The sequence below is a fragment of the Diceros bicornis genome, chromosome 12, assembly GCF_020826845.1.
Source record: "Diceros bicornis minor isolate mBicDic1 chromosome 12, mDicBic1.mat.cur, whole genome shotgun sequence".
Lineage (NCBI taxonomy): Eukaryota > Metazoa > Chordata > Mammalia > Perissodactyla > Rhinocerotidae > Diceros > Diceros bicornis.
This window is the reverse complement of record NC_080751.1, coordinates 41,748,603-41,774,841: the sequence shown is the minus strand read 5'-3', so window position 1 is coordinate 41,774,841 and position 26,239 is coordinate 41,748,603. Positions and strand designations below refer to the sequence as shown.

At 50.7% G+C, this 26,239-nt stretch overlaps 2 long non-coding RNA genes across 3 annotated transcripts in view; both read right to left on the bottom strand.

Moving 5' to 3' along the window:
* Nucleotides 1-1,082: 1,082 nt before the first annotated feature.
* The window catches only part of LOC131412014 (uncharacterized), a 32,397-nt gene continuing 7,240 nt past the window's right edge, over nucleotides 1,083-26,239 (bottom strand). For both annotated transcript variants that reach the window (XR_009221685.1, XR_009221686.1), the window contains exons 2-3: nucleotides 1,391-1,655; nucleotides 1,083-1,243 (exon numbers count right to left, since the gene is read on the bottom strand). This is a non-coding gene — a long non-coding RNA (uncharacterized LOC131412014). The remainder of the gene's footprint in view (nucleotides 1,244-1,390; nucleotides 1,656-26,239) is intronic.
* Nucleotides 15,772-20,157, bottom strand: LOC131412015 (uncharacterized). Its single transcript, XR_009221687.1, has 2 exons — nucleotides 19,303-20,157; nucleotides 15,772-18,426 (listed from the first exon to the last, which is right to left on the bottom strand). It is a non-coding gene; the product is annotated as an uncharacterized LOC131412015 (long non-coding RNA).

The window sequence follows — 26,239 nt, the reverse complement described above, 5'->3', positions numbered from 1 at the left end:
GCCCACACAGTTAGGAGTGCCATCCTGGAACTGGTGGTATCACTTCCAAGAGTGTTTTTGGTTTTGACTTTTCTTTTTGTTTGGACCTCAAGTGCAGAAGTTGAGTCAATCACTCTCCTCAATGGCACACTCCCATCACTGTTCGTTCCGCACAAAGGCCCTCTCTTGTTTTATTTATTCCTTTGATCCTCGTTCACTAACCCAGGCCCCTCCATCCCTAACAGCAACCACATTAATGTGTTTTTCATCACATCTTTGTTTGTATGTGTCCCTCTAAAACATACATTGCCGTTCTGTGTACACGGATTTTTAGTTTACATAAATTATATTGTGCTGTACATTTTACTCTGTTTCTTGCCTTCTTCAGACAGCACTGTTTCTAGGTCCACCCACATCATTGGGTGTACATCTAGTCAGTTGTACCTCCACCCCATTTGACTTGGCCCATTCTTACCCCATTCCCCCAGTGAAGTGGAGGAGGAGGCAAACCGAGGAGATGGTTAGGAATAGGCTTGTCCTCAAGATTCTGTCCCAGGAGAGAGATGTGCCAATGCCCCCTCCCTGACCACGCATGTGTGCATGCACGTACACACACAATCACACACACATACACACACACACATCTTTAGCTGGGGCCCTGGCAAGTGGAGGTGGGGAAAAGCAAGCTGGGAATTCTATCAAAAGAAGACCTTTCCTACCGCTCTGGTATTTTTAAATCCAAGTCTTTACCTCCTCCAGGAAGCCTACCCTGACCACTCCCTTCCATACTGATCTCTCCCCCTTCTGGGGACTATGAATCTCATTTAATCATACACTAGTCTATTCCAGTCTTTCTCTGACTATCTCCCTAATCAGACTAAAATCCTCTTGAAGGAAAGAACCATCTCTTGTCATTTTGGTCTCTCTTGCTCAACGCCTGGTGCAGAGGAAATGAAGGAAGGGAGTGGGAAGTTGAATAGTGATTTTGCTTAATTCAGGCCCTGTTCCCTCTGTCTTAGGGATACACCAGCTTTTAACAAACACTTGCGTGCCAGGTTCTCAGAAGTTCAGAGAGGAAACATACACTGTTCCAGCTTTCATGGAGCCCTTTTATGGAGGATGCAAACATCCAAACATGAAGTTGTAGGACAACATGGAGAATGCAAAGACTTGAGCATACTCCTGGGGTACAGAGGAGGAAATTCCAGCTCAGTGCAAGGGGAGGCCTGGGGGGCTCCTAGAGGTGGTGACTTCCAAGCGGAACCTGAAAGAGAAGAGCTAAATTTAGAACTGGGAGTAGGGCAAGGGGATTATGAAATAAGATTGAGAGGATACAAGAAATATCATTATGGTGTGCATTCCAGTTATTATGGCTATGTAACAAATTACCATAATATTGGCATCCACCAACCATTTATTATGTTTGCAGGTTCTTTGGGTCAGGAATTCGGACAGAGCACAGCAGGAAGGGCTTGTCTCTGCTCTGTGATGTCTGGGGCCTCAGCTGGAAGCATCTAGGCTGGAATTTGGAATCATCTGAAGGCTCATTCACTCACAAAACTGGTGGTGGGTGCTCACTGTAGGTTGGGGGCCTCAGTTCCCCTCCATATGGGTCTTTCCATTGGTCTCTCCAGGCAGGCTGGTTTGGGCTTCTTCACAGCGTAGCAGCTGGGTTCCTAGGGTGAGCATCCCGAAAAAGAGAGAGCCAGATGGAAATTATATCTTTTATATGACTTAGCATCCAAAATCATCACTTCTGCTGTACCCTATTGGCCAGAGTAGTCACAAGCCCCTGCCAAGATTCAATGAAAGGAAAGACAGACCCCACCTCTCAGTGGCAGGAGTGTCATTCACATTGAAAGAAGATCATGCGGGATGGGATATAGATTTTGGTGCCCCCATCTTTGGAGAATACACTCGCCACAATATGTACTGATAGGGTAGAGGGACAACAAGGGAGGGACAGGCGTCCAATATTGCTGGAGTAGAATATGCAAAACAGAGGCAGCCAGATACAAGGATACAAGGATAGGTCAGGCCAGGTTCTGGAGGGTCTTCACCACACTTAGGACAATGCTTATAGACAAAGGAGGACTTTGGAAGCCCAGGACCCCTGCCCCCTCATTCCCATCACCCAGCACCTCCTCCGTGCTTGATCAGAAAATATCTAAGGCCCTCTATGGGTGCCTAGAGCAGAGGGACTCTCCGGGTTGGTCTGTGCCCTTGGTGTAAGAGTCAAGGATAGCCAGCCACCAGCCCCTACGCTTGTCCCTGTGTGCATGTGTCCACATACCTGGCCAAGCCCAATCTGTCAGCCCCAGAGTCCCATGGATGCTGCTGCTTGGGTGGCAGGCAGGGACTCTTCAGAAACGCCCTTCCAGATCCATTCTGAACGGTCCTGGGCAGAGCAAGACCCATGCACACACAATCTCACAAGGTGTAGGCCAAAGGGCAACATGATATCAAGGAGAGAGCTCTTGTTTGGAGTCAGGAGTCCTATGTTCTCATCTTGTCTCCACTCGACGAGTGGCGGGCCTTGGGGAGGTCATTTATCCTGCTGGACTTTGCAGGCAAATGCAAGAATTGCACTAGAGAGGAGTTTTCTCCAAGTATAGTCGTTGGAGCTCAGCAATTAAAATCACCTGGCTTGAAAATTACAGTGAGATACTACGTCACACCCACCAGAATGGCTAAAATCAACAAGATTGACAATACCAAGTGCTGACAAGAACGTAGAGCAACTGGAACTCTCATACTTTGTTGGTGGGGATGCAAAATTGTGTACCCACTTCAGAAAAGCTTGGCAGTATCCACTACAGCTAAACACCTTCCCTATGACCCAGCAATTCCACTCCTAGATAAAAGACATAAAAACATATGGCCACAAGAGATGCTTGTACAAAATGATCATAGCACCTTTATTTATAACAGCCAAAAACTGGAAACAGTCCAGGTGTCCATTAACAGGTGAACAGATAAACTAATCACAAGCAACAAACTACTGATACACACAACATGGGTGGACCTCAGAAACGTTACTCTGAGTGAGAGAAGTCAGAAACAAGAGTGAATACTGTATGACTTCACTTATTGTGAAGTCCAGAAACAGGTGAAACTCAACAGGTTATGACAGAAGTCAGAGCAGTGGATGACTAGCGGGGTGCGGGGGAGGGAGACTAGAAAGAGGGCTCATGGAACTTTCTGGAGTGAAAGAATTGTTCTATATCTTGACGAGTTGTAGGTTACACAAATGTGTACATTTGACACTTAAGATCTGTGCATTTCACTGTTATACTTTAATTTTTTAAGAATAAAATCATCGGGACTGCTTGTTAGAATGCGACTTCCTGGGTGCCTAGACTACTGAGTCGGGGAGTCCTCTGGAGTGCGGGCCGCGGAATCTGCATTCTGAACAGGCTCCAGCTTTGGGGAGACCCACGTCCCCAGGGGCGACACCCACACACTGCTCCCTCTCTCCATGTCCCCCACCGCCATTCCCACCCAGCGTTTGGCGCCTCCCGCGCTCAGCAAGCCCCCAGCCCTCTGCCCAGTCGCCCTTGGTAACCAAGAAAGGGCTTGAAAACCCTCAAAGTGCAGCCGCCTGGGGAGGGGCCGTCCACAGTGTCAGCAAGACAAGGGCAAATACAAAATGCGGGGTAATCGGCGGTTTTCTAATTCGCGGCCCTTTGTGCGGCGGCGCGGAGCCGGCGGCGCGCTCCCAAGCCCTGGCCTTTCAGCGCGGGGCCGGCCGCCCGCTCCCCGCTCCGCGGCGCATAATTAATCGGGCTTTACAGGGCCCGGGACAAAGGCGCCCATTCACCCCGCCGCTCCTCCCCCGGGATATTGTTATTTCTAAAAACTGCAGCCAGCTGGGCCGCGGAGAAACGTCAGCTCTGTGGGAGAATGAGCGGCCGGCCGCCGAGGAGAGAGGGAGCTCTGTCTCTGCGTGCGGAGCGGGGTTAGAGCGGGAGAGGCAGCCAGGGGTGGGCAGGGGGCCCCGGGTCTTTTCTGAAGTCTGCGCGACTTCTCAGACAAACTCGTGATTGCCATGGGGCCCTGGAGGAGAGCGCCATGGAAATGGTAATGGGGAGCATTGAGGCTGGTTCTTAGGGAAGGAGAAGGGGGTGCATTCAGGGCGCCGACCGTGGCACTGCTCCCTGGGGGGGGGGGGCGACGGATGGCCTGGTGAGGAGGCCAGAGTGTCCCCACCTGTACCAGGCCCTCCCCGACACCAGGAAAAATGGGTCAAGGAATAAAGGCCTGGGTCTGGGTCCATGGAGCCTGCAGTTAAGTCAGGGGCTGGGGATGTGAAGACCCCATAGTTACCCAGCTTCTGCACCAAGGACCATCTGGGGAGCTTGTTCAAAACAACCTACACAGGCAGGGGCCTCACCCCCAAAGTCTGCACTGGGGCAGGGGCATCTGTATTTTCGTAGCTCTCCACGTACCTCTGAAGCCCACTCACTCAGGCCTGCCCCAGGGGGGTGGCTCAGGTGCTCCACTTCCCATTTCACAGAGGAGGAAACAGGCCCCACCTCCCAAACCGACTTGCCCAGGAGGTCAGAACAGAGCTGGAATGGGACCCTGGGTGTGCTGGTTGTGTGCAGGATCAGAACGGAAGAGAGAGGCTGCTGAAAGAGAGGCCTCACCCCCGCCCCCCCCCCCCCCCCAGAGCATTTCTTGACTGTTTGGGCCTGTTCTAAGCCCTCCCTTCCCTGGCCTCTCCTTGCAGGAGATTGATCTGCCTAATTAAATGCCTCCAGTGTGTTCTGCCTCGTGGGTTCACTGGGGTTTCCCCTACCCACTCCATCAGAGGCACCCTTCAGTGCAGGCCCCAACATCACATTGGTGTTGTGTGCGGGCCAGAGCCGGTAGAGCTCCAGCCAAGGCTCATTGGATGTGAACAGCATCTCATGACTCCAGGGTCCAGTCCTCTAGGCTAAGTTCCCCTTAAAAGCCCAGTGCCCTCCCTAGCCCCAGCAGAGGGCTTGGGCCCAGGTCAGCCATACTGGGCTTCACTTTTGCCACTGAACCCAAGGAATCGGGCACCCGTTCATTCCTCCTCCCAAAGCTGGGAGTAGTCATGAACAGCCACCATGGATTTCCAAAACCTCAGCATCCTGAACACCTTCCAGAACAAGCAGGGACCTTTCCAAAACCCTGCCCATCCCAGCCCATCTCGAAGAGACATTCTGTCCCTCAGCTGTACTCTGGAAAATGTTCCCTCAGCGTAAGACTGCCAGTCCTGAGCAGGACCACAGGTCTCAGAGCCACACTGCGCCATGGAGCCTCGCTCCTCCCATGAGTCAGGGGAAGGAAGCCTCCTGTATTTTCAGAGGAGCCCAGGCTGGCCTCCAAGACCCAGAGAAGGTGCCCAACCAAGATCACTCTGCTTCCGCCAGGCTATACTGGACACTGGAAAGCCAATATCATGCGACATTCATATCTGTGGGTGGCAGAATGTGCAGAAAACTCAAGAACAAAGTAGAAGGAAAGAGAGCAGAGAGTTCAGCCAAGGCCTGGCCAGGCCTCTAAGGGGGCAGATCAGCCGTCCAGCAGCAAGCCAACTCAGGCATAGCCACTAAAGCCAGCAAAATTGCCCAGGGGACCTGGTGACCTAGGCAGCCCCCAATGGCCAGGCCACCAGCATGGAATCAAGCAGAAAAACAAGCTAGCTGTCTCCCATTGAATAAGCTCTTTTTAAGGTATACAGTGATCTGATACTGTCTGGAAATGAGAGAAAGAAGGCTCAGCTATAAGGAAACTAGACTAAGTAAAAAAATGTCGTTGAAATACACACTGAAGTGTTTAGGGGTAAAGGGGCAAAATGTCTCTAACGTGTTCTCAAACGATTCCATAACATGTAAATAATTGGTGAATCTCACAAAAGAGCTTACAGAAATTACCTATAATACTATAAATTTTCTGAAGTTTGAGATTTAAATAAACAAAGAGAACAGTAGTCAGCACACACACAAACACAGCATCAGTATTCCAAATCCTAAACCCAGGGATGGGACTCCACTCTCCTGTTGTCCCCCATACATGTACACACACACTCCCAAGCATCTTTCATTGTCTTCTTTTTTTTTTTCGTCTTGTAGTTTTTTTTGTGTGTGAGGAAGATCGGCCCTGAGCTAACATCTGCCAATCCTCCTCTTTTTGCTGAGGAAGACTGGCCCTGGGCTAACATCTGTGCCCATCTTCCTCTACTTTATATGGGATGCTGCCACAGCGTGGCTTAACAAGCAGTGTGTCGGTGCGCGCCCAGGATCCGAACCGGTGAACCCCAGGCCGCCGCAGCGGAGCGCGCGCACTTAACCACTTGCGCCACCGGACCGGCCCCACATTGTCTTCTTTTATAGCAGTTTGTGAACCCAGGTTGGTTTGGAGGTCCTAAGGATAAGGCCTGTGTTGTTTCTCTCTATAATCCTATTGCAGCTAGCCCCGTACTTTGTAAACAGTAGACGTTCAACCAAACCTGGCATCCAGTCATTTGCCATGGAAGGTTTCCAGCTCTGAGTGAGATGGAAGAAGGAGGAAGAGAAGGGGGCTGGCCAATGGGAAGACGGAATCCAGAAATATGGTAGAATCCATTAAGATTTTCCAGTTTAATACATTCATGTCAGAACTGATACTTTTTTTCAAGGTTAGTAGTCAGGCCCACCTAATCAGATCCTTCCATCCTTCCATGAAGCTTGGAAAGTATCTCAGCCCCAGTGGGGCTGCCCCATAGAGTCCCCTCAGAGTGCTTACAGGCATACACAGCCTGAACCTGGCCATGTTCATGTCAACATGTGGCTAGCAGAGTCAGTAATATATTTATTGAAACATCTCCTCATTCTCTGAGTGTTTCATGCATATGAATCTTGTCTCCCCAATGAGACTACAGGGGTCAAGGCCTTGATTCCTCCCACCCCCCAACCCATGGCCGCCCTAATGGGCTTCATAGAGATACAGACCCATGATGAGCCCTCCAGTGCCTCCACCAGGGACTGTGTCTGGTTTGCTCTCTTCTACATCCCTGGCAGTTAGCACAGTGGTTGGCACATAGTTGGCACAAGTAAAGCCTCACTGAATAATGAAGTGAGTGGGAATCTTGTTGAGTTCAGCTGAGTGAATTGAGTTGAGTTGCCTTCTTTGCCCGGGCTTACTCAGCAGGCTCTTTGAGAGCTGTACTTCTGACCTCACATGCTCACTAGGAGGCAGAACCAATGCAGGCCTCCCCTCTCTGCCTGTCCTCAGAGCAGGTCCCTCTGGTTGCTGATTCTACCATGTCCCTGAGAAAGGCGGTGGCACCCTCTCTGTGGCCAGTGTGGCACGATCAGTGTTAGGACAGATGGACTCTGCCTCTGAGTCCTCTTCTTGTGGTCCTCTGGGGTGGGGCCTCCTTGGGAAGAGAAACTTTGCCCCTCACATTTCTGGTGGGAACAAGACCTTCTGTAAGAGAGCTCTGGGTGAAAGTTATGGTCCCCACCCCCACTCCCTCACTCCATCCCCACAATCACAGGTGTGGACATGGCTCGGCATGGGGACAGGGAGTGCAGCACCCTGCAGGTGCCCGTGACTGAGGGAGAGCAGTAGGCTTGGTGGGGGCAGGAGAATGTGACCAGATTGGTCATCAGGAGCTCCCTTTTCCTCTCTGGTGCTTGGGACCAGGGCACTTGTGATGGGGCAGTGGGCCTGCTCCTTCCAGTTGCCAGCAGGAATGGGAAGTTGAGGCATGAGGATCTTCAATCAGGCTCTCAGAACCCTTTCAGGCGTCTGACCCCAGGGCTAAGAGCCTTGTGCAATATTCTCCCTGCTGCTACTTTGGGGCCTGAGCCCCAGGTCAGTACAGGGAGGAGTTGGATGCATTCCTGGTCCTAGGGACGGGAGGACGTTTCAGGCTACCCAGAGAAATCTGCACACCTTGGGGGAGGGGGAAGTTCCTCCTTTAATAGCACCCGCCATGGGGCTGGGCCATCTTGACAAAGCCTCTCTCTCTCAGCACCTCTCACATCTCCCTGCGCCCCTTTGGAGGAAGCCGCTCGCTGGGCCTTTGGGGCAGGACTGGGCATGCTCCCAGCACACTCCGTCCGGTCTACATTTGCTTCCAGTCCAAGAAAAAGCCAGGATCCCTGGCTGGGAACTCATTCTCCCTCCCCCTTCTCCCTTTCTTTTCTTTTTCCCTCCCCTTTGCTTTCCCCCAGCCCCCACAACCCACCCCAGGAGCTTCCAAAGTGACAACATCTGGGCCCAAATCAAACCCTTGTCCTCAGGCCCCTGCTGGCATCTTTCCCAGCTTGCCCACCTTCCTCCTCCAGCTCTGCAGCCTGGCCACCCTCCTCACCTCCACCCCCGCCATTCCTCTTTGTGGACAACTTTCTAAATGCAGCCCAACTTCCCCTTTTGGTCCACAGTCCCCGTAAAACAGCTGCAACAAGTCAGGAGCCCTGCAAAAGTTCTCTTGCAAAGTCTGGCTGAGAGCAACGCCCTCTGGCTCTAGCCATTGCTTCCCCACTCCCAGGCTCTGGAGGGCCTGTCTCCTCCTTCAGGAAACAGTGGGGAGACCCCCAGAGACACAATCTCTCCAACAATCTAATCTAGATAGAGCTCCCTGAGGGATCCAGCTGAGTGCAGTAAATGGGAGGAGACAGCCCCAAGACTGGCCTGGTTTCTGGACCCTGCCGAGCCCTGTGGGACCCCAAGCAATCCACTAACTCCCTCCAGACACAGTCCTCTCCTTTGTAGAACAGAGGGATGGGTTGCTTGTTTTTCTGGCCCTTTCCAGTCTAAAATTCCACAAATCTGTAATTTCTCTTTAGGGTGCTCCTGCCCAGTGACTGGAGAGAGAGGGGGCTTCGTCCAGGGACACACAGCTACCTGAGGGTTGTCTGACTCGAACCCAGATCTCCTCAACTGCATTCGTGTTCTCTCTGTGACACTCAGCCCTCAGTAAAACAGTGGCTGTCACGCCTGATTCCTGATCAGAATCACCTGGCGACATTTTACAACCTATCAATCCTGGGCCGCACTCCAGACCAATGAAGTCAGAACCTCGGGTTGGGACCTGGTCATAAGCCTGTTTGGAAAGTTACCCAAGTGATTCTGACTGAGCAGTCAAGGTTTAGAACCATTGTGTAAAAGGCTTCTAGAAACTAAAGATGAAGCTCTAAGCCAGAGGTGCCACATATTGGTGCTACGCTCTCTGCTGAGAAGGATTTTGAGGCCAGTGAAACGGGCTCTGTGATGAACTAGGCATGTCTGTTGTGGGTGGGTGGGGAGTGGCTGTGGCCTGCTCACCACCCTCCCCAACCCAGGATGCTGGTGCAGGGCCAGCCTGCTCCCTACCAGGCCCCCAGGCCTACCCATGCACCTCCAGGGCGGACGACCCCAGGACTGCAGTCCAGGAGCTGGACACCAACCTCACAAGAGGCAGGAGGCCCCGGGGCAGCTCCAGCCCTCCAAGGGCTTTGTGAGGGTTGAGAAAAGGAAAATAGAGAAGGGAAACTGAAGCAGAGCGAATGCAGTGAAGGAGAAAAAGACAAGAGAAAGAGGAAGGACCCTGAGGCCAGAGAGTCATGTGAATGGCATTTAGGGAACAGAGCCCCCTCCACCATGCCTCCCTGCTCCCCATCATCAGTCATCCCCTGGGCCTGGTAAGAAGCGCTCTTCCGCCAGGTTCCAGGGCACGGAGAGCACTGCTGCCCACAGAGGCCCAGGACAGAAAGTCCAAATCCAGGAATTTGCCAGTTCTGAGTCTGTGAGCCCTGTGCATCCTCTCCCTAGGCAGAGCTGCAAGGAGCCCTCCCTGCCCAGCACTCTCAGATCCCTCCCTCCTCTGCTCAACAGAGCCAGGGTCGCCCATCAGGCATTTAAGCAAAATCACTTGGCCATTCCTAGTCCAAAGTAAAGGCTAAATCCAACTCCCGAGATACTTGGTGTCACATCAAGGTGATCCAGGTGACACTGCTGGCTAGCCGTGTGACCTTGAGCAGGCCACCTCCCTCCGCTCCCCAGGCCTCAGTGCCTGATCTTGTCTGCTTTCCAGTGAAGGCATACTTGGAAGGAAGGAATATCGCTGTAGCCCAAGGGTCGAGAGCCCGGGATCTGGGGACAGAGGCCTGGGCTTGTGTCCTGGCTTCGCCGCTTACTAGCGTTGTGAGCTCTGTGCCTCTGTGTCCTCACCTGTTAGGTGCGAGTTAATAGACAGATGACAGAAAGGGAGAAGACAACACAGTCCAAACGAACGTGGGACTGAGATCTGGAACACACAAGGACCGCCCTTTGCAAACCGTAAGAAGAAGACGGCAACTCCGATAGAAAACGGGGCAAAGGCTATGAGCAGGCAATTAACAGAGCTACAAGAACACACACAAACAGGATAGCAGTTAATGCATCAGAGGTTTCTACCGGGGGGAATGGGACAAAAATGGATGGTGGTTCCCGTCTTGGGGGCAATTTTGGCCCCCTACCACAACCAGGGGACATTTGGCAATGTCTGGAGACATTTTTGGTTGGCACAGGGTGGGGTAGTGCCTACTGGCATCTAGTGAGTAGAGGCCAGGGATGCTGTAAAACATCCTACAATGCACAGAACAGCCCCCACAACCAAGATATATCTAGCCCAAAATGTCAATAGCACTGAAGTTGAGAAACCCTGGACTAGATAGATGGATAAACAGATAGATGAAAGGGCCTTGCTAGGACAAGGGATGAAAATGTGCCATGAGATGCTGAGGCACAGAATTCATTCAAATAAACCAAATACAATGGCTATAATAATGGTTCCTAAATGTTTGAGACACAGTACAGCATTCAGTTAATGCTCACTGCTCTGTTGTTACTCTTTCCTTGAGGAGTCTGAACTCCTTGGCCCTCTTCCATTTGTTCCAGCAGCAAACCTGTGGGCCTCAGGCCAGAGGGACTCCTGTGTTGCCCAGAGATGGGTGGGCAGTCATAGTGGGCACCCCAGCTCTCGGTCCTGTGCCCTCGCGGTGGGATGGAGGGAAGCAATAGCTGTACAGAGGCAAAGATGGGTGGGAGTGCCTGGGGTGGAGAGCAAAGAGGAAGAGAAAGGAGACACAGCAAGTTTCAATGTTTCACAACATCACAAAAATACCCAGAAAGCCTGGGTTGGGGGAGGGAGGGCCACGAGGAGAAGTTCAAATTGAGCAATGGCTGTGGTTCTCTTCTCAAATTCATGGAAAATCCTCTTTTCACACTCTCTGGTTCAGTGAAGCCAGACCCTTCAATATCTCCACGGTGGCCTAGAAAGGGACAGCCACCATGCCTTGCACTCTCGCCTTCCCCTCACCTCCTCCTCGTTCTTCTCCCACTCACCCTGGCCAATCCTCCATCCCCTGTTTTCTGGGATGGCAACTGCCACTCTGGTCCTACCAGAGCCCTGAAGCAATTGGGAAGATACATGCAAAGTAATCATAATAATATTAATAATAATACTAATCCCATCTGTTAGAAGTCAGCATCTGGAAAGAAATCATCTCCCTTATATAACAGGCCAAGAGATCCTCTAGGATTCCTAAAGCTGAGCCCCAGATTTGGCTCTGAGCTTCCTGGTAGCCCAAGTAAAATGAGAATTGGGGTCACTTTCATGGGTCACCTTGCCCATAATCAGAAGCCCATCAATTCCTCTGAGGAGGCAGAGCTTTGCCAGGAACTGAAGCTTAAAATATATTCCGCTTGAAGGTCTGATAGAGAGCACTGGCCGAGGTGGTGAATACTAGCAACAGCAGCATCCTAAAATAAATTCCACAGCGGGACTCCTCCGGCCATTTTCCATGAAGGCCCATCCTAAGGGAGAGACAGAATAAAGATTTTCTGGTGGCTAAATAATGTGGTCCAAGAGCAACTCAGCTTCATGAGAGCCGACGCGGTTCAGGGATAAGTCTCATCTGGAAGAATGGCTGGAATGCATGGCCTTTAAATAACCCTCATGAACTTTATTTCTCTCAACTGAGCTTTTGATAAAACTTGGGCAGCGGGAGGCAGTTGGAGGTTGTAACCGCTGACAAGGGTCTGGCAGGCAGCGCTCTGGCGCTGGGTGAGGCAGGGCTGTGGGTCCCTGGCACCTGCAGAGACATCATTCATGGATTCAGCTATTCACAGACTCCCCCAAAGGCCCAGAACATTCAGGGCTTTCTTATTTTGCTCTGGCCTGAAGTGGAACTAGACCAAGAGCCTGGCGGAAGTACGAGCAAGCCTCGGAGCCGGCGGGGCCCTGGCCGGCACCAAGAGCCCCGCCTCACTTTGGGTTATTATTAAGGGGAGTAATGGCTCTCATTCATTGTGGGTCTAGGCATGATGTCACTACCTCAATCAATCTTTACAACCAAGCTCTTAGGTAGATGCTGTGGCCATCCTCATTTTACAGATGAGTGAACTGAGGCTCAGAGAGCTTTGCCAATGTAGCAGAGTTACTAAGAGCAGAACTACGATGCCCACTCAAATCTGATTCCAAAGTGCACACACTTTTAACCGCTACACCGTGATACCCCACTACATAGAATGAGATAAAATCTGTGGGAAAAGTGAAAAGGCAGTTAATTTGTGGCATGAGAGCACAGGAAACACATGACTCTCAGAATGCGATTCAGGAGAAAGCCGGAAGCCTGCAGCAACGTTTTGCATTTAAGACCGTGAGGCTTCTCGAAGCCCTCTCAAACATCCAGATCCTGCTGGGTGGTAAACATCAGTCGCACCCAAGTTTCTGTAAATGTCAGGGGACAGAGGGGTTGCAGGGAAGGGCCCAGCTTAAACAAAACCTGCAGCGCAGTGGGTAAAGGACACCCTGTGACCAAGCTCAAGACACCCCCCCAGAAGGTGCTGGGGATCCCTCCTGCATGTCAGTGAGCGAGCAATGCAGAGCCCAACACTGCGCGCTTGAGCACAGGGCCAAGGATCCCTCTGAGGCACAGCCACATGTGCTTCCTGTCACTTCCTGGGAAACCAGCAGGTGGGCACATCCCGGACAAAATAGAACCTGTGACGTTGTCTTCCCAGCAGGTATCCTGTGACTCCCTTAGCTCATGACACTGAAGACCCCCCTCCTTTGACTGGATACACTGAACTTCTTTAGCAGGTCTCTTCAGAATGGGGATGGGAGTGTCTAGACCACAGGAAAGCTTTCCACATCAGCGAGCGACATGCTGACAAGCAGGGCCTGGGCTCAGCCCCAGGAAATCTGATGACTCAGGAGGACGTGTGTTCTCCCCACAGACGTGTTACCAGGCCTCTGGTGATGGGCCCTCCCTGTGCCAGGCGTGAGGGTGAGGAGAGGAGTCAGGCCCAGCCCCTGCCTTCATGGGGTTTACAGTCTAGAACAGGGTGCAGACGTGGGAACACCTCAGTGTGTCTTCATTATTCCCTTCTAAAAACTGAGAAAGGAAGGAAGTGAGAGAAGGAGGGACATACCTACAAAACAGATCCAGACTCTAACCGCCTCTCCCCTTGGCCCCACTCACGCTTATCACCGTCCTCTCTGGCTTAGATTCTTGCAATGTGGACCTGAACACAGCAGGCCTGCTCCTTCCACAGGGACTTTGCCCTTGCTCTTCCCTTTGCCCTTTCACAAGTGTCCTCATGACCCAGCATCTTCATGTCTTTGCTCAAATATCCCTTCTCAATGAGGCTTTCCTTTCATTGAGGCCACTCAACTAAGTTCACAAAAATACCCCTCTCTCTGCCAGTCCACAGATGCTTTAGTAGGTGCAATACAGGGGGGCTTTGCTCAGTAACTCCTCAGCCCATTCTCTTAAGGAACTCAGGACAGGTTTCCTCTTGGCCTTGGCCAGAGGCTATTTCCATGGTCCACAAGAGTGTACCCAGAAGTGGCCCTCCCTGCCAACCATCAGCCAGTGTACTGGGATCAAGCCCGGATCAGCCCAGTGTACAGTCCTCTCCCATCCTGGGGAAATTCCAGCAGAGCCTGGGCAGACTTCTCCCTCACCCTCTTGACCATGTTGTAGCTCTGACTTGTTGGAGCAGGGTTGGGTAGCTGGTCACCAAACTCATTTTCTCCTCTTCCTGGGCACCCATCTGGACTACATTTCCAGCTCCTTTGCCATCAAGGGTGGCCAGTGGAGTGTGAGCAGGAGCAATGTGTCTCTTTCCCAGGCTGAGGATGTGAAGAAGTATATGTGCCTCATCACCTCTCTTTCCCCGTCTACCATGACCTATGGTCTAGGAGATGGCAGAGCCACGAGATGGAAGGAGCCTGGGTGCCTGAATCTCCACTTAGAGGAAGGCTGCATGCCAATCCGAGCACCCATTATGTGAGTAAAAATAGACTTTGTGAGCACCCTACATTTCGGAAGTTGGCTACTGAATGAACTTGGTGTTTAACTTCCTGCCCGTCTAAGGACCCTGGGCCTGCCCTCACTCCAATGCACTTCTCTCCCCTCCCCTAATTGCATTTCCCACCTGAACTGTGTCCCCTCTTCCCCACCCATACCAGGCCTCCAATGATGACTGAGCAGCTTATAATGAATCATTTCTGCTCTTGGGATCTGTGAGCTGATGTGAAAGGCAGCCTGGCAAAGAGGGAAGGCTTTTCCCATGACCTCCCTATAAGCCTGGTCCCAACAGCATGTGACTTTGGGGGAGACTCCAACCTTACAGTGACTCAGCTTCCTCATCCTTAAAATGGGAATGAGAGCATCTGCTCATGCACCTCACAGAGGACAAGACAGGAGGCCCCGATATGCAGGAGCAGCTGCTGAGCCAGACCCTCTGCCAACATCATCTCCCTTACAGCACTTAGATGGGGAAACTGAGGCATACAGAGGTTTAAAAGTACCTGCCAAGTTCACCCAATTAGTAAGTAGCTGTCTGCTACCCCTGACTTGGTCCTCAGCATCTTCTCTCCCTCACTGATGGCACCACCCAGGTGCTCAACTCAGAGACATCAGGTTATCCCTGACTCCTCCCTCACCCTCACCTCCCTTGTACAACTCAGCACCAAAAGCCCAGTTGTTTTACCTTAAAAACAGCTCTCCAATTTAGCACTTCCCTCCATCTCTGTTGCCATTACTCTGGTCTAACCCCCTGCGTGTCTCTCCCACACTCCCACAATAGCCTCCGTGTTGGTCTCCACACAGCTCTTCCTCCACGCAGCAGCCACAGGCATCTTTTGGAAACGCAAATCTGACCATCCAACTCCCAGGTTAAGGCAGCTCAATGGCTTCCTACTGCTCTTGTGACAAAGCCTTGCCGTGGTCTGCCCAGATTTTGAGATCAGCCTCTTCTTGAACCCCATTCCCCTGCCCCTCCTCTCTTCATCCTGGTCAGGGTGGCCTTCTTTCAGTCTCCTGAGTGCCCACCAACTCCCTCTTTGGTAGGAACATCCCTCGCACGTGCTGTTCCTTCTGCATGGAACACCCTTCCTTCCCTTCTTCACCTGGTTTACTCCTAATCACCCTTCATATCTCAGGTCTGGTGTCACTTCAACAAGAACTTTTCCCTGACCTTCTTGACTTGGTGACATCCCCCTATAGCACTCATCACTGTTATTATTTTATGTCTATTTGAGTAATTATTTTGAAGGTACATCTCCCTCACATGACGTTAAACTCCACAAGGACAGGAATTGTGACCATTTTGCTTGCCATTGAAACCCAGTGTCTAACACAGTGTCTGAGTCATAGGAGAACTTCAGTATGGGCTGAACGGTTGATCAGTGAACACTAGGATTGAAGTCCAAGTCTGCACGTCTCCTCACTTATCAGTTGTCGTGGGGAGCTGTATTGGTCTGCTCAGGCTGCCAGAACAAAAGGCCACGGGCTGAGCAGCTTAAACAACAGAATTTTACTTTCTCATGGTTCTGGAGACTAGAAGTCCAAGATCAAGGTGCCAGCGGACTTGGTTTCTGGTGAGACCTCTCTCCTCGGCTTACAGATGCACCTTCTTGCTGTGTCCTTGTCCTCACGTGGCCTTTGCTCTGTGCACACGAGGACAGAGAGAGATCTCAGGTATCTCCTCTTCTTGTAAAGGCATCGCTACTATTGGATTTGGACCTCATCCTTATGACCTCATTCAACCTTAATTACCTCTTTAAAGGCCCCATCTCCAAATACAGCCACATTGAGAGCCAGAGTTACAACATATAAATTTAGGGGGACAAAATTCAGTCCATAACATTCTGCCATCTAGCCCCCCAAATTCACATCCTCTTCACATGCAACATACATTCACCCCTATCCCAACAGCCCCAAAAGTCTTAACCCATTCCACATCAATTCCAAGTCCAAAAGCTCACTAAATGTAATCTAAATCAGATATGGGTGAGACTCAATATGGGTGCCTCATCCTGAAGCAAAATTCCTCTCCAGCTGTGAACCTGTCAAACCAGACAAGTCATGTCCTTCCAAAACGACAGTGGTAGGACAGCCACAGGATAGACATTCCCATTCCAAAGGGAGAACTTGGGAAGAAGAAAGTAGTAACAGGTCCCAAGCAAGTCCAAAACTAGCAAGGCAAATTCCATTTGATTTTAAGGCTTAAATCTTCTTCAGAATAATGTTCTGCCCTCAGTGCCCACTGGGGCCCTGTATCTCCCCACGGCCCTACGCAGTGGCCCTGCCCCTTCAGCTCTGCTGGATGCTGATGGCCTTGCCCCTGAGACACTGGGTGGTGGTATCCTGGCTGTCTGAAACTGAGGAAGTGGCCCCACTCTCTGAAACCAGGAGAAAGCAGCCTTGTCCCCTGGGCCTGTGGTGGGAGTGGTAGCCCTGATGATCTCTGAATGACCTTCACGGTCATTTTTCCCTTTTCTTGAAGGATAACGATGTTTGAAGCTGGATAGCTCTGTTGTCCTGTCCCGTAGATCCCAGACATCCAACAACCTTCCTCCGTTCCATTTTCTCTATCCCCTTTAGTCCCAGCTGGCAGCACCTCTGCTTGTATAATCCCATCTCTAGTCCTGGCTTCAGCTGAGATGGCTGATTAAATTTGTGGCTGATCTCTTTATGGTATGATCGTCAGCCACACCCGTGGTGTTTTCTCCAGAACGTGCTTTCTCATTTTTTGCAATATGGATAGGCTGCGAATTTTCCGAATCATCAAGTTCTGGTTCCTTTTTGCTTAACAATTCCTTCAATTTCTCTCTCTCTTCTCACATTTTCCTTTAAGCAGTAAGGAGAAGCCAGGCAGCATTTTCAACGCTTTGCCTAGTAATCTACTCTGCTAAATATCCAAGGTTGTCATTCACAAGTTCTACCTTCCACCAATCTATCTATCTATATATCTATATACATAGATAAAGAAATTTATTATAAGGAATTGGCTTATGCAATTATGGAGGCTGGCAAGTCCAAAATCTGCAGAGCTGGTGTTCCAGTTTGAATCTAAAGGCTGGCAGGCTGCTGTAGAAGCAGGAAAAGCCAATGTCTCAGTTTGAAAGCTGTCAGGCAGGAGAATTCTCTCTTACTCAGGGGAGGGCCAGCCTTTAGTTCTAGTCAAGCCTTCAACTGATTGGATGAGGCCCACCCACATTATAAAAGGCAATCTACTTTACTCAGTCTACCAATTTAAATTCTTAATTTCTTTCAAACACACCTTCACAGAATAATGTTTGACCAACTATCTGAGAACTCCGTGGCCCAGTCAAATCAACACATAAATTAACCATCACAGGACTCATACCAGAAAATAGATGTGATTGAGACTTAATGAGTATGCAGGACGAGTATAAGGGCTTGCACCAGAGCTGGTGTTGTGATTTGCCATTCACTCTTTCCATACAGATTTGTTACACACCTACTACAAGGTATCTATTGTTATGTAACAAACTACCCCACAACTTAGTGGCTTAAAACAGCAACAATTTATCCTTTCTCGTTCATGATTTTGTGGATCAGGAATTTGGGCAAGGCTCAGCTGAGTGGTTCTTCTGCTCCAGGGAGCATCAGTTTACGTCACTCATTCAGCTGGGCGAGGCTGGTAAGTCCAAGAAGCTCTCACTAAAGTATCTGGTGCCTCAGCTCCTCCACATAGCCCCTCTCTCTCTCGGTGCTGTCTTGTCCTTCCTGGTCTGCCCACGATTCTTTACAGCTCAGTGGCTAGCTCCCAGAGAGTGTTCCAAGAGGACAAGCCTCAGGAGGAGAAGCAAACACTTGTCGGATCTATTCTTGCATCGTGCTTCTAATGGCACATTGGCCAGAGCAAGTCGCACACTCAAGCCCACATGTGGGAGAGGACTATACAAGGGCATGAATACCAGAATGTGTGGTTTCTTGCGGGCCCCCAGTGGAACAGTCCACCAACACATGACTCTTATAGCACGAGTGTATATGACTCATATCACACCAGTCCTGACTCTTGCCCTCAAGGATTTCGTGGTCCAGCACAGCATTTCCAAATGTACTGGACTACAGCATCTTACCATCATTGCTGTGATGATCAAGCCCCTATTTGACTTCCTGGCCTCTTCGGATAGAGCATCCCATTCTGTAAAGGTGGATTATCATGTGATAATAGTGTATGAACATAGTTATCACTTTTCATACATTTGTTTTTCAAAATAAATTTTAAAGGAAAAATATTGCTAGTTTTGTATATTTGTGGGAGAATGCTATATTACCTTCCAAGACATGCTAATGTTGCTCAGAACATAGTTTTGGAAATGCTGGCCTGGTGACTCCTAGCAGGAATTTAAAGGTCTTTTGGCTTTTAGGACCACAGACCCAGGTGGGCCACAGTGGGTTGTGGATCAGAGACAGCTTGTCACAGGGGCTAGAAGGTCTGGGCTTTCTGTGGGACTATCTGTTTCATCTCCGCGGCCATGAGTGATGGGAGGTCAAGGATCATCATTCTTACACCACATCTGACAACACATGGGTCTGGGACAACACATGTCAGTTGACCCAAAATGTCATACTATGTCACCCTGTGCCCCCTCTGCACCTGGCACCAAAGGGTGCCACATGTTTCACACACTAAACAATACCCACCCCATCACATCTGACCCCACTTCAGAATGATTGAGAACATCAGGAGGCAGTTCCCAAGGGCTTGAAAGTTCCATCCCAAAGCCAGTTTCTGAAGCACTGCGTAAAGAGAGGCCCCCAGCACCAACCAGAGCAAGCAGGGCCACCGGCCAGCAGACCAAGGTGGCTCAGAGTGGACTTGCTCAGGTTGTCTGTAGCAGAATCCCCAGTGGCAACTAGGAGATTCCAATGCAGTAGGCTGGAAGGACGCCCAGGAATCTGCATTCTTAGCCTCCACTGTGGGTCACAGGGTGCTAGTCCCTCCCCAGATTTAGGACTTCCATGTGGTTATTTCTGAAAAGTCCCCACGGAGTGGGGGCAGAGGAGGGACACCCACCTTGAGATGTGGCCCTAGCTGATGTCTACCAGCAGCCAGAGATTTGAGTCACGTCACGTGCCAAATGGACGTTCATTTGCAGACTCTTGAGATATATGTTTCTCTCACAACTTCAGAGATGACTTGCCTCTACAGGTTTCCTTCATGGAACAATCCCCAGAGATTAAATCTGTTTTGGAGTTGTATTTTGAAAAAAGAGGAAATTGGATCCTGGTTCTGGGTGGGACAAGGGGTGAGAGGAGGGGAAGGGAAGTTCAGAAAGGAGGCAAAAGGCACAGATTTCCAGAAACTCCCTCATGTTTTCCTTCCCCTTGTATTTTATCCTGCTCACTCTCACCCCCCCACCAAGACAAAACCCAGGTCTGGCTTGGACAGCACCTTCCCTCCTTCCCTGCCTCCCTGCCCCTCACCCCAAAGGTGCCCACAGCTCCCCTCAGAACCAGGGCCCAGTGTAATAAGTCAGACATAGAAAGTCAATTACTGTATGAATGGGGCCAGCCTGGTGGCATAGTGGTTAAGTTCACGTGGTCTGCTTCAGCGGCCCAGGGTTTGCCGGTTCGGATCCTGGGTGCGGACATACATACCACTCATCAAGCCATGCTGAGGCAGTGTCCCACATAGAAGAACTGGAAAGACCTACAACTAGGATACACAGCTATGCACTGGGGGCTTTGGGGGGGGGGAATCTTAAAAAAAAAAAATACTGTATGATCTCACTTATATGTGGAATCTATAAAAATAGAACTTATAGAAACAGAGAACAGATTGGTGGTTACCAGAGGTGGGGGAAGGGGTGGGTGACTGTGGTCAAAGGTACAAACTTCCAGTTATAAGATAAATAAGTTCTGGGGATATAATGTACAGCATGGTGACTATAGTTAACAATATTGTATTGTATATTTGAAAGTTGCTAGAAAGTCGATCTCAAAAGTTCTTATTACAGGGAAAAGAAATCGTACAATGTGAGGTGATGAATGTTAGCTATACTTATTGTGGTAATCATTTTGTAATATACACATATATCAAATCACTGTTTTACACCTTAAACTTATACAATGTTATATGTCAATTATATCTCAATAAAAGTGGAAAAAATTAAAATTAAAATGCATTGATCCACAGTGAGTTCAGGATTAATCTCAATGTCAAATATTTGGAATGCAGATATTCTGGATTAGCTCAGCCTTATGTTTTAACTATCAGTCACACTGGGGATAGAGTTGATATCCTACAAGAGGGCATTATTTGTGAATTCTAAAAGCTTTGCATTGTAATGTCCTAATTCCTGTGACAATACTCTTATCAAGTTGCATATGTACTTTCACATCTGCATTTGTGTTGTATTGTGTGAGTCCTTCCCCTACTTAAAAAAAGAAGAACTGGGCCCCTGTCTCCCCCATTAACAGCTCTGCCTGAGGCTCTCCCCTCAGGGCCTTGTCTCCAGAACACCCCAGGCCCCACTGTCTGGGTCTGACCATACACTCCGCACTAGGGGGATGATCAAAGGGCAATGATTAACCCAAGGGCTACACCGCCAGCTCAGCAGTGTGGGTGGGAGAGTGCTTGGGGTCTTCCCAGGGACCCTGGGGGCAGACACAGCCCACCACACTCCAACCAGCCCTCAGGTGGCCTTCTGGTTTCTCCCCATTTCTGAGTACAGGTGACTCATGTCCATACTCCAATCTAAGTCCTCAGAGCAGATGCCCTTAACCTGGGAACACAGACACCTCCCTAGAGGTCTGTGGATAGAATTCAGGGGTGCATGACTTTGGATAGGAAAAATTATGTCTTTATTTTCACTACCTCTAACTGAAATTTGGCATTTCCTTTCATTGTAAACGTAAGGGAACAATCTACAGTAGTATTTGCAGAAACTGTGACTTTGTCGCCAATAGAAATCACAGACATTTTCAGATCACATTAGAGTTGTTGCAAGTCTTTTGAAATATCATTTATACACACCACTACTTTAAAATGATCACCACTAAAGTGTCAAGAAAGAAGCACATATGTCACTATATCATAAAGCTGTTTCCTTATTATTTTGATATCTGTATTTTCATACCATTGGTTTCTTTCGCAGTCCTGTGGATTTCATTTTACACATTTGGAAACATTATTCCAAGAAGGGGTCCACAGGCTTCACCAGATGCTCATTGGGTCCCTGGTACATGAAAGTCAAGTCCTCGAGTCCTCAGTCCTAGCAGGCCTCAGACTGTTTCCAGTATGAAAACTCCAAAAGTGTCCTTCCTCCTAGTAATTGTACATTGGTATTCTCTAGATTGAGAAAACGCTGTAATAGACCAACGCCATTATGTGATGCTTGCCTTTAAACAAATTTGCATTTTATTCATCACAATAGTATCTCTTGACTTTTGCAAAACAGTGGCCACATCTGTAAGAGAGCTCTCATTGACCAGACTGGTTTCCAGACCCTGCGCAGTAACCCTGATCCCACACTCGGGCCCACTGAGTTACAGCATGTGGATCTGCCAGGCAGAGGGCGTGAGTCTCAGAGCGGGTCACCCTCCTTGCTCCTGGTGCAAGGCTGGCCCCAGGAAACACTTGACAGGGACGAGGTGGCTTGGGTTGACCTGAGTTAGCTGTGCTTGGGTAGAACATGACTGGAGCCTCTCCACTTCTCCACCAGCCCCAAGCCCATCGGCTCTGAAGGGGAGTTGCCAGAGTTAGCAAAGAAAAATACAGGGTGCCCAGTTAAATGTGAATTTAAGACAAACAATGAATCATTTTTTAGTATAAGTATGTCCCATGCAATATTTGGAATATACTAATACTAAAAAAATCAGTGATCTTTTATGGGGGCACCCTCCCCTCCAGGAGCCTATTCCCAGAGAAGCCCCTGCCCTGGCCCAGCTGAAGGCTGTGCCCCAGCCCAGATTCTCAGTCGAGACTCCTACCTCAGCATGAGGTCTGCCCCGGAAAGGGACCATTCAGGATAGGAAGTGGGGCCAAGGAGACTCGACAGAAGCCCATAGCCCTGGCAGTCCATATCTCAAGCCGTTCCCGTCACTGCCTCGGTCTGAGACACACCCCGCACCCCATCTGTAAAATGAGAGAACTGGTCCAGGGTGCAACTCTAAACCCCCTCCTCACTCAGTTGGATTTAATAAGTACTATTTACTTTAGGAAAGAAGACTCTCTAACCTCTGCTCTCATGAGGGACCTTTCCAAACCCAGCCTGGCTTCCAAACCCAGCCCTCTTTAGACAGCAGCCTGGGCCCCCTCTGCTCACCTCAGCCTGGAGCCCCTCACTCAACGGCAGCTCCCACAAATCAAACCTACAAGGACACCATTGGAAAGGACCCAACAACCAGCCACCCACAAAAAAAGCACACAACAGCAAAAGCAGAGAGTCACATAGACCCATTCACTTAGGAGAGAGGGAGGCAGATAAACCTAGACACACAGAGAAGCCCTCACACGCACAGGACGGGAAAAGTGCCCACTGAGCACCCACCCAGCACACACACCTCACCCAGACACATGCCACACACACACACACACACAAACACAAACTGAGCACAAATCATACACTCACTGAAGGTGGCCACTATCACCCATGTCCCCAGCCACCCCTCATCTGGGTTCTCATCCTGAACCCCAAACGTCCACGGCATTTCTGGGGCTAAAGCTTCTCCCAACTGCACCCCTCAAGCTGCTAAAGAAACCTGAAAGTGTTCCCAAAGAGCTTTGTTTTCTACACCAAGCTAAAGCAATAGAGTACTTAGAAGTTGGATTCTGGAAGGTGTTACCCCAAATGGTGAAGATGACGATGATGATGACCATGAAGACGACAACACCCACAACCGTCAGCATTTATTGAGCGCCAGCTGTGCCCCAGGAACTGTGCTAAGTGTTTTACATACATCACCTCATTCAACCCTCCCAACAATGTATAAGGCAGGAACTGTCATTATGCCCATTACAGATGAGGAAACTGAGGCTCAGAGATGTTCAATGAACGCCTCGGGAGAGAGTCCAGCATCTGGCCCCAGGGCTGTCTAACTCCCAAACACAGCCTTACCCACAAGGCCACATGGACAGGTCCGGCCCCTGGGTGAGGCACGTCTGTGAGCTTGGGGTCCCCTCGCTAACCAGAGACCCAGGGATCCTCCGGGGCGAAGGGGGCTGGGAGGGCTGACTTCCTTCACCCTCCTTGTGGATCTCTGCCCCAGGGAATCGGGCCCAGGCCCCTCACAATAAAAGAGCTCCTCATAAGAGGAGAGATCTGCCTCTGCTCAGCTACCAAGAGCCCTGGTCTCCAAGCCCACCCAGGAAGGGTGCAGAGGAGGACCCTGAGGAGCCCCTAGAGAGGGCTGTCTCAGGGAGACCAGCCTCTGGGACATTCTTAACCCCAACTAAAGGAGGGGGGCACCCTTCACAGCCTCCACCCCTGCACTGGGGCCTGGCTAACAGCTGTTCCCAGCTGGAGGCTCTCTGTGCCCCCCACCCCGTCAGTCCCCAGGGGACATGGAAGCAGCTTTGATGAAGCCTATCAAAGCATTCTTGTCCTTACAGCTGTTTCCCGGGAGGGCCACTGGAGCCACAATAACCCTCACATCTGTTTAAGGGGCTGGGGGCTGGTACTCTACCCTCAGCCCTTCAGGAGGGCTGCTGCCCATCAGCAGAGGGGACAATGACTGTGCACATCCGAGAGACACAGTTCAGAACCTTTGACCATTAGGACTGGAAGGGGCCACCCATCCCCATTTCACAGATGACTTAACTGAGGCCAAGCCACCCCCTGCTCCCAAAGGCTTCCCTACACAGATCCCACTTCCCCACGGACTCTCTAGGCAGGCCCTGGCTCCTTCTCCTCTGGCTCAGGTCAGCCTCCATGCACACAAGACATGACCGGCCCAGAAAGAGGTGTGAGGGACACACGGGAGTCGAAGGCCACGTGGAGGGCAGGCTGGTGTCTGCTCTGAGACGCCTGCTCCATCTCATTCTCCTGCATGAGCCACTGCCCCCTTCTCGCCCACTATTTTATACCCAATCTGTGGATTCATTTAAATCAGGGTTTCTCAGCCTCAACACTGTTAACATTTGGGGCTGGATATTTCTTTGTTGTGGGGGCTGTTCTGTGCATTGTAGGACGGCTAACAGCATTCCTGGTCTCTACCCACTAGATGACAGTAGCACCCACCTCCCTGTAGTGACAACCAAAATTATCTCCAGGGGCTGGCCCAGTGGCATAATGGTTAAGTTCCCATGCTCCGCTTCAGCAGCCCAGGGTTCACAGGTTCGGATCCCAGGTGCGGACTTACTCACTGCTTATCAAGCCATGCTGTGGCAGGTGTCCCACATATAAAGTAGAGGAAGATGGGCATGGATGTTAGCCCAGGGCCAATCTTCCTCAGCAAAAAGAGGAGGATTGGCAACAGATGTTAGCTCAGGGTTAATCTTCCTCACCAAAACAAACAAACAAACAAACAAACAAACAAACCACAAAACTATCTCTAGACATTGCCAAATGTCCCCCGGGAGCAAAACCATGCCAAGTTGAGAACCACTGATTTAAGTGGGCTTAAAGGAGCATGTATGGACTGTCCCTTGTGTCTTGCCAAAGGTACAGGGAAGGTGACATAGGTATTCCCTCCTGAGGCCTGGAGCTCCTATGGGGCAGATAGGATAATAAAGGTACCCAGGACAAAGCAGTGTGTGCCAGGAGATCCTGTAACAGGCTGAAGTCGGGGAAATCATTGAGGCTGGGATCCATCCAGGAAGGCTTCCTGAAGGAGGAAGAATGTGATCTGGGCCTTACATAGGCAGTCTGGGAAAGATTCAGTTTAAGAGGAAAATCTCAAAGACAATGAGCAGGTTCCAGGGTGGGGATGAGTGGAGACTTTCCAGGGAGGGGGCAGGAGGGTGACGGCAGCTGGCTGGATTTTAAGCTGCAGTGTGTTACGGCTGTCTTCCTCCAGGGCAGGTCCTGGAGCCCAGAGCAGGGAAGATGTTAGGGATGAGTGGGGAGGGGGAGATGGGGGAATTGTGGCATGTCTGAGCTCCTAGGGGGCAGGTAGAGGCTTGTTTCTCCCTGAATTCCCAGCACCCAACGCAGAATCAGGCTAAGGAAATGCTGAGATGAAAAAGCTGCTGGTGATGTGGAGAAAAGGTCTGACGAGGAGGAAGGCAGGCCTGGGCTCTGGAGGGTTGGGAGGACCATCACTGGATGGTGAGGGTGCTGATGAGGGGACCCAGCCAGAGGGCAAGGAAGGGACCCGACCAGCCCCTCGCCCTGATTTCTCAGGGTCCGCCCTCACCTAATGTCTCCCCCACAGTCCATGGGGGATGGGGCCGGGGGCCAGTGGGAGGTAGCTCTAATCAAGGGGTAGCTGCTGGGCCAGGAGCAGGTCTCCCGGCTTCCTGCCAGGCTGCAGACCTCTCTCTCTTTGGAAGAGAATTCAGCGGGTTCATGGGAGGAGAAAGGTGAACTTCTTGGCCTAGGAAGGTCCCTTCCCAGACAGAAGCACTGGCTCCCCACTCCCAGTCTGGGCTTTCTGAGCCATGGGTGCACGTCCACCCTCAGACTGGACTCGCTGAGGGCAGAGGCGACACCTTCCCGGGGTCACCCTAGGGAAATGCAAAGTGTGGGGCTGGTGCTGCCCACAGGGAGCTTCTGGACAGACTCATCAGCAGGGGGCGCTGTGGGCTCAGGCACAGGGTTTGGAAAGCTGGATGGGTGGAGACTAGACCCGGACTCCAGTATATCCTGTTACATCCCCCACCCCAGCCAGGTTCGCCTGCCTTGGACACAGCAGGGGCTCTACTTCCTCCCAACGTCCCAGCCTACCCCATTCTCCTCCCCTCCTCTGAAAGAGGAAGAAGGGGCAGGAATTATTATGCCCATTTTGCAGATGAGGAAACTGAGCCATATAAATGCCAAAAAGACTGGAAGGGATAGCAGGAGGGCAGA